Source organism: Mus caroli, chromosome 2 (genome assembly GCF_900094665.2).
Source record: "Mus caroli chromosome 2, CAROLI_EIJ_v1.1, whole genome shotgun sequence".
NCBI classification, from domain to species: Eukaryota; Metazoa; Chordata; class Mammalia; order Rodentia; family Muridae; genus Mus; species Mus caroli.
In genome coordinates this window covers 120,460,705-120,468,845 of record NC_034571.1, presented here as the reverse complement: position 1 = coordinate 120,468,845, position 8,141 = coordinate 120,460,705, and the positions used below count along the sequence as shown (strand labels likewise).

Sequence of the window (8,141 nt, the reverse complement as noted above, 5' to 3'; positions counted from 1 at the left end):
TTGGGGATTTTTCTACCTTGGTTCTCAGGATGGAATGCTGGTTCTCGGGATGCATGCTGAGTAAGCACTCTTCCACCACATCCCATCCTCAGCCCCAAATTGGGTCTCACTGGCACATCCAGAAGGACTTTGGTTATCCCGGCCATACTGGTACCTGAATCCACCATTTGCCCACTTAACATGGCCAAAATTTCATACTAAAACACAAGCAAAAGATTAGGGGGAGTTATTTTTAAAATTTAAAATATAAACTAAGAGATTATATGAAGTTTATTATAATGTTTAACAAAATCTGTAACTGAGTGCTGACTGGGGTAGTCTTATACTTTCAACAAAGCTGAACCCTAACATTACACTAACCAGCAGCTCAACACGAGTGAGCATCACTTTTAGACAAGAAGAAGAGAGAGATGAAGGAAGGAAGAAAAGAGCCAAGGAAGGGTGACTAAGAGGAATTTCCCAAGGTTTCTCAATGTTTCAGATTTTTAATCATTAAAAGAAACTTTCATACAATCTTTGACTCACTCTTTTGTTGTTGTTGTTGTTAATGATGATGATGATGCTGCTGTTGCTGCAAATTGCTATAACTAAAAAACTCAGATTAAAGACCCGGAGGATGGTTCGGACAACTCTTGTCCTTTCTGTCCTGAGTCTGTTAAACTTCCCAGTTTCTTTTCTCTTCTCTTCTTTTCTCTTCTTTTCTTTTCTTTCCTTTCCTTTTCTTTTCTTTTCTTTTCTTTTCTTTTCTTTTCTTTTCTTTTCTTTTCTTTTCTTTTCTTTTCTTTTCTCTTCTCTTCTCTTCTCTTCTTTTCTTTTCTTTTCTTTTCTTTTCTTTTTTGAGTCTTTTATTTATTCTTTGACAATCCCATACACCCATACAATGTATCTTGATCCTATCCATCCCCACCTTCTCCCTTCCATTCACAGCACATCCCTTGCCCACCTTCAGGGCCCCACCCCATTTGAACACATCCAGTCCGGTTGGTGCTGCCTGAAAGAATGTTGACAGATCTCATTGGCTGGCTCTTATGTCAGTCTTAACCATAGCTGTAGAGTCCAGAAGACAGCCTGTCACAGCACTCCTCCATACCCTCTGCCTCTTACAGCATTCCCACCTTCTCTTCTGTTTCCCCAGCCTTGGGGTGGCGGGATGAGGTGGGGTGAGGATGTTGACATAGATGTCCCGTTTGGGCCTAAGCAGGCACCAGTCACTTATTCTCAGCACCTTGACCAGTTAAGAGTTCCTGCCTTCACATGCTACCTACTTCTGAAGTTTATGATTTCGTTTCCCATTTAAATCATGGTGCCTTGTTGGAACTCTAATGGGATGAGCATATTTTCACCTCCCCCAGACCCCCACCACCACCTGCCCTTTTCCTATCCTTCACTCCTCCCAGGGCCCAAGGTTTGCAGGTACAAGGGGCTGGCTGATAGTAGCCATACCTACTGGGGTCTGCCCTTCTGGGAATCTACCATACCTAAGAGGAACAGCTAGGAAGAACAGCTGGGGGGAGAAACTACTGGGAAGAACCGAACAGAAGTTAGCTACACAGAACAGGCAGCAGCCAAGCAGCTGTGTGTGGCTCCATTTGCTTCTCAGTGATGGAGGATAGCTAGCTAGCCAACAAAGCTTCTTGATTCCATGGCACACCACATTTGTCCCGGGGTCTTGGCTAATAGAAAGTCTATTCTGGAAAAATACATTGGTGTTTTGGGCTTAGGCCAAGTCCTACTCACACCCCTATTCCCACCTGTAATACTGTCTTGCTGGCCATCTTTGGAGCTCTTGCCTGGCACCAGGCACCCCTGAAAATACCTTTCATATGTAAATATTGTCTCCTGCCACCTTCCTCATAGCCACAGGTGACTGATGGCCTCTATATTATTCCACAAGTCAGAACCCCAAGATTCACATGGTGGTGGCACAGAGATCTTGGACCAGCCACTCTGGTCCTGGGCCCTGAGCTTGACTCCTCTCCAAGGGCACAAAGACCTATTCTTATGACAGTGAGGCCTCATGGACAAGATGGCTGTGAGCAGAGGCCTATAGTTGGGGTGAAGCTGGGCATTAGGGACAATGCCAGATGACTAGTAGGTCCCAAAGCAGAGGACACAGATGGGCACAGGGCTCAATCATCTTCTCAAGAAAAGCTGGTGGCTCTGAGTTGCTACAGCATCCCAGTCACAGATTGGATGTCTCCTAGGTTCCCTTAGCAGCCCACAGAGCTAAAAGCTGGCCCAGTCCAAAGGACACTGTGCAAAAGGAGATGAAGAACTGGGTATTCTTGAAGGACAGAAAGTCGAAACCATGGGGCTAGGGATGTAATGAAGCTGGTAGAGTGCTTGCTTAGCATCCTGGAAGCCCCAAGTTTGTCCTCTTCATCAGTACCACATAAACAGCATATCGAGTCACACTCCTGTAAGCCTAGCACTCAGAGACAGAGGCAAGAACAGTGGACATTTATAGTCATCCTTGGCTGCATAGGGAGCGCAAGGCCAGCCTGGGATACTTAAGGCCTCTCTTAGGGTTTTACTGCTGTGAGCAGACACCATGACCAAGGCAACTCTTATAAGGACAACATTTCATTGAGGCTGGCTTATAGGTTCAGAAGTTCAGTCTGTTGTCATCAAAGCAAGAGCATGGCAGCATCCAGGTAGGCATGGTGCAAGAGGAGCTGAGAGTTTTACATCATCTGAGGGCTGCTAACAGAATACTGGCTTCCAGACAGCTAGGATGGAAGTCTTAAAGCCCACACCCACAGTGATACACCATCTCAAACAGGATCACACCCTCTAATAGTGCCACTCCCTGGGCCAAGCATATACAAACCATCACATTCTACTCCCTGGCCCCCCTAGGCTTATTCAGTCTATGGGGGCCATTCCTAAACATAACATAATGCAAAATACATTTAATCCAACTTCAAAGGTCCCCATAGTCTATAGCAGTCTCAACAATGTTAAAAGTCCAAAGTTCAAGGTCTCTTCTGAGATTCATCCAATCACNTAACTGTAATCCCCAAAGCAAGACAGAAAACCAGCTGGGCAAACTCCAAACTCTCCATGTCTGATTTCAAAGAGGCCTTCAGTTCTCCAACTCCTTTTTCATCTCTGTTGACTACTTCTTTTTCTTGGGCTGGTTCCACTCCCTGTTAGCAGCTTTCCTCAGCAGATAGCCAATGGCTCTGGCATCTCTAACCTCTTGGGTTCTCAAGGCAACTTCAATGTTACAGCTTCTTGTTTCAGTGTCTGGGATTCACACATGATCTTCTGGGCTCCTCCAAAGGGCTGACAGCACTTCTCCAGCTCTGTCCTCTGTAGCACTCTAAGTTCAGATTGATCTACTCCACTGCTGCTGCTGTTCATGGTACTGGCATCTCCAATAGACTGAGGTCTTCCAATGCAACTAGGCTTCACCAATAGCCTCTCACAGGCTCTCTTCATGGTGCCAAGCCTCAACTCCTTTGCATGACCCCTTCAGTCCTGGGCCATCAACTGTAACTGAAGCTGCACCTTCACCAGTGCCCTTCCACGGCCTCTCACAGTGCCAAGCTGCAGCTACTCTTCATGCCTTCAAAGCAAGTATCACCTGGGTGACTCTTACACATTACCAAGTTCAGCTGCAGCACAAGGTACAACGTTGGCAATCTCTGGAACACAGCTTCTTTGTGCTCTTAGAAAACACTTCCCAGAAGATTATACCTCAGTGATGCTGGTCTCTTCTTAATCACTGCTAATTTCTTAGCTCTACCTAACCAGCATTAATTGTTCCAGTAGTCCCTTCTATTCTTGACTCTAAAGCCAGAGCCACATGGCTGAAGCTGCTGAATTCTGCTGCTTGCAGGAGCTGGAACATGGCACCCTTGTACTATTACATTGTCACTAGCTTTCTGATTTCCAATTCCTTCACTGTCTAAGCTTGGCTGTCTTGGATTGACCTCTGTAGATTGATCTTGAATTCAGAGATCTGCATGCCTGTCTCCTGGGATTAAAAGTGTGTACCACCATGTCTGGATCTAAACTTAGCTAGGTAGGATCTTGTCCCAAAGTTCCTTAATCTGTTATCTCCTAGAACATAGAATTTAGTTTCAGTTCACTTCCTGGTGCCCCTGTAATACTTGAACCATATATTTTAATTTTTTCCTTTCTAAGTTGGCTATGCTTGTTCAAAATGCTCTTCATGAGACTTAACCAGAGAACAAAGTCTCTGCTGGGCTTTTTTGAGACTTCCTTTGTCAATGCAATTAATATAAATCTCTTTACCTTAACCTCAGGTAGACTCTTCAGACAGTAGCAACATTCTTCAACAAAATACCATAAAAACAGTCTCTAACACTGCATACTGAAAATTTCCTCCTCTGGGCCTCTTGGGCCAGTTCTGCACAGTTCAAAACACTCACAGCAACAAAGTCTCATATATTCCTATTAGGATGGCTCATGAAGCTCCACTTAAAATATTCCATAGCTTTCCAAATCCCCAAATCCACATTCTTCCAAACAAAAGCATGGTCAGGCCTATCACAGCAATACCCTGGTATCAAGTTCTGTCTTAGTTAGGGTTTTACTGCTGTGAACAGACACCATGACAAAGGCAACTCTTATAAGGACAACATTTCATTGGAGCTGGCTTACAGGTTCAGAGGTTTAGTTTACTATCATCAAGGCAGGAGCATGGCAGCATCCAGGCAGGCATGGTGCAGAAGAAGCTGAGAGTCAACATCTTCATCTGAAGGCTGCTAGCAGAATACTGGCTTCCAGGCAGCTAGGATGAGGGTCTTAAAGCCCCCACACACAGTGATACACCTACTCCAACAGGACCACACCTACTAATAGTGCCACTCCCTGGGCTGAGCATAAACACACCACCACAAGCTCCTATCTTTAAAATTTATATATAACCAAAAACAAGACAAGGGAGGTGGATTTGAAAAATAAAAAGCCAAAGCAGAGGTTACATCTGTCATCTCAGTGACCATATCTGTAACCTCAGCACACCTATGGAAAGATGGGAGGAGCAGGAGGAGGAGGAGGAGGAGACAGAAGATTGAGAACCAGCAAGACTGCAGTTCACAGTGCAGCAGCAGATACTGCAAGAAACCCTGCATCAGCAAAGTGTAAGGAGAGAACCATTTCCCACCTCTGTGTGCCTGGACACGCACACACACTCCCTCAAATAAATACAAGTAAGTTTTAAAGACAGTCTATTATCACAAAGAATAAACAAAATCTCCTCCCGTGGCCCTAAGGAAGGATTAAGAAGCAGCCAGCTGGCAGAACACATGGAGCCAGAGTGCCCACTGGGGTACCCACCAAATGTGGGTCCGCGTGAGCTCACAGGAACACTCGGTGCTTGGCAGGTGCCAAAAGGACCTATAACTATGAATGCATGAGTGAGCAGTGTCCGGCTCTGGGCAGCTCTAGCCAACTTATCTTCATGCAGTCTGTCATCCTGCATCTCATGCAATGACAGAGCAGATTCCCTGTGGTGGCCACATTTCAAATTGGCAGGGGCTTCTGGGATACAGTTGGGTATTTGGGGCAGCTGTGTGGAACCCTCTGGCATGACTTGGATCTGACAATGAGGCCGTGAGTTAGTACTGGCCCTTCCCTCTCGCCCTTGGCAGCCCCAGAGACAACTGTGTGGGGCTTGTGACTAGGAATGACCAGTACTGGGGAGGGTGGACACCAGGGCTGAGCCCACAGCAAAAGGCAACATGTGCCAAATCCACCCAGGATATAGGTGGACATAGGTGCTCCTGCCTGTAACGTCTCTGCTTTTGTTTCTCTTTCTGGTGATCTTCCCCCACGAAGGGAGGGTATATGAAAGAGGCTTCTTCGTATATAGCCCTTTTCCCCTGGAAGCCAACCTCTAACACCTCATTTTGCACACAGTAGGTCCAATGAGACCATTCTGTCAGAGACCACTTCATAGGAGCTGAGCCTTGTAAAGGCTGTGTGGGCACCCCTCAGGAGTCAGCATGGCTTTGCACAGCAGTCCCAACGGAGCACTGAAGGCCTCCCTACACATGGGCCTTAAAGAGACAGTAAAGGGTTCGCACTGCCAGCCGTGGGCTGGAGCAAGCATGCCTTTGGGGCTACACAAGGGCCTGTTGTTCCCAGAATCAATTGGGGCCACTGTGGGGTCACAATGAAGGCCTTTCAAAGAGACAAAGCGCCTCTGGCCTGGCTAAGTGTCCCTGCACACGTGGGCATCTGCCCAGAACATTTAAAATAACACAATTTGAAAAAACAGATTTAAAGTGTACAATCTAGTGGCCTTTGTTCTGTGTCTACCATGTGCAGTGGCCTTTGTTCTGTGTCCACCACATGCAGTGATGGTGGATCAGAGCTGGGTGTGGGAGGAGGACACCAGAGCTCCCAGCTGGGACCTCTCTCCTCTGTCTTAGGTAGGTAACTGGATATCTACACAGTCCCAGGCTCACTGGAGGACTCCAGATAGGTCTGATTTGTGCACAAATGCCCAACAAGAAGACCTACTCCTGCTTGGGGGATGCCAAGGATGCTAGAAGCCTTTAACTTCTTCGCCTGATCTCATTGGCAGCCATGTTGGTCTGCCTTGTTTCTGTTACTGTAACAAAACACCCAAGAAAGCCAACTCCATATGGAAAAAGGGTTGTCTTGGCTCACCACGTCCAGGGCTTCAGTGCATGATGGTCCTTTGTCCTATTTCTTTGGGGATGTGGTGGCACAGTACATGATGGCCAGAGCACATAGCAGAATAGCCTTACCATGGACACAGCCTCAATGCCTTCTTTCCACTTGGCTCCACCTCCTGAAGTTTCTACTACCTCCACAAACACAAGAACCTGGTGACCAAGCCTTCAACGTGTGGCTTTTCGGGTACGGTCAGGGGTCTGTCATGCCTAGTGTCTTAACAAAAGGAATCCCAATCTTCTGGAAGCTGGGTCCCCAGATGTGTCACACTTATGATAGATTTCAATAATACCAAGGGCTCCAAGAGGCTCATGAGGAACACAGAGTAAACAGGAATCCAGACCCAATAGTGCGTAAGTCTCAGGTAAGGGAGACTCCATTCCTCTCTTGGTCTTGCTGGAGCATCTAGGGGTCTGAATTCTTTCAGGAAAAATTAAAGCTTGGCTCTACTGAGATCCTGTAGGCTGCCCACTGGGCTAGGGTAGGGATGCCAGGCAGGCCTGACAAGAGGTAGAGTAGATACAGCTAGATTTTGGGGAGCCAGTGGAAGGGTGTGGCCAAGGACATGAGTCCTTGAGCTGGCCCAAGAGTGTGGTTTCCGTCTCAGCTCAGTTCCCTGGCTACAGAGTTGAAATATAAATTCTGCCTCATGGGGTATCAGGAGGATTTGAGCACTTGATTCAGGTAAGACCTGAGTTCAAGGATGCTCCCTAGATATTTGATCGACATATGAAGGGAAAAGTCTGGGATTTTCCTGAAGTTTCTAGCTGGACATGTGACCAATTATCTGCCTTGTTACCCATGTTTTTGATATCCTGCCATGAATTTGGATTATAAGTATGGTCTCCTGCCCCAGGAAATAACAGCATTTACTATAGTTCCACCTGACAAAACCAACACAGCCCTCTGGAGAGGAGGCTTCTCCAACCAAAACTCTCTGGCCACTCAGGGTAGTGGCTTGCTGCTCCCGGTAGAGCTGAATAGGGCTGGAAGGACCCAGGAATTTACCAAGTCTAAGGATCAGTTGTGGTGGACATAGGAGGAAGTGAATTGACTCAAGGGCCATTCCTGTGACTCATTCCCCTGCCCAGAGCAGGGAAGAACTGGTGTGTGGGGAGCACGCAGGTGGACAGGCAGCATATTTTCACAGACTTCTCACATCTAAAATTAGGGTTGGGGCCTCCAGTCTCGGCCAGTGCCGCACCTGGGAGAAGTAATGACAGGAATGTGCCCTGGGACAGCATGCTCAGCCATGCCAGCCTCAGCCTGATGCTGAGATACGACCTGCCCTGCCCTTTACCCAACTTCTCTGTATGAGCAGAAGGTTCTGGGCCCTGGTGCTTACAGGCTGAGCATGCCAGCTCTCAGTGGGGGAAGGCAGTTGCCTTCCACATTCTGACCCAGCTTTTTCTGTAACAAAAGGAAAGGGTCCTGGCCTCTCTTGACTACATGGTGTGGGGAGAGGA

At 47.2% G+C, this 8,141-nt stretch overlaps 1 protein-coding gene across 1 annotated transcript in view; it reads left to right on the top strand.

Annotated features, from left to right (window-relative positions):
* Window positions 1-513, top strand: part of Mal (mal, T cell differentiation protein) — a 24,143-nt gene extending 23,630 nt beyond the window's left edge. The window contains exon 4 of the mRNA XM_021156103.1: window positions 1-513. This exon is cut by the window's left edge and continues 1,307 nt beyond it. The gene's annotated coding sequence lies outside the window, so the exon portion shown is untranslated.
* The last annotated feature ends 7,628 nt before the right edge of the window (window positions 514-8,141 follow it).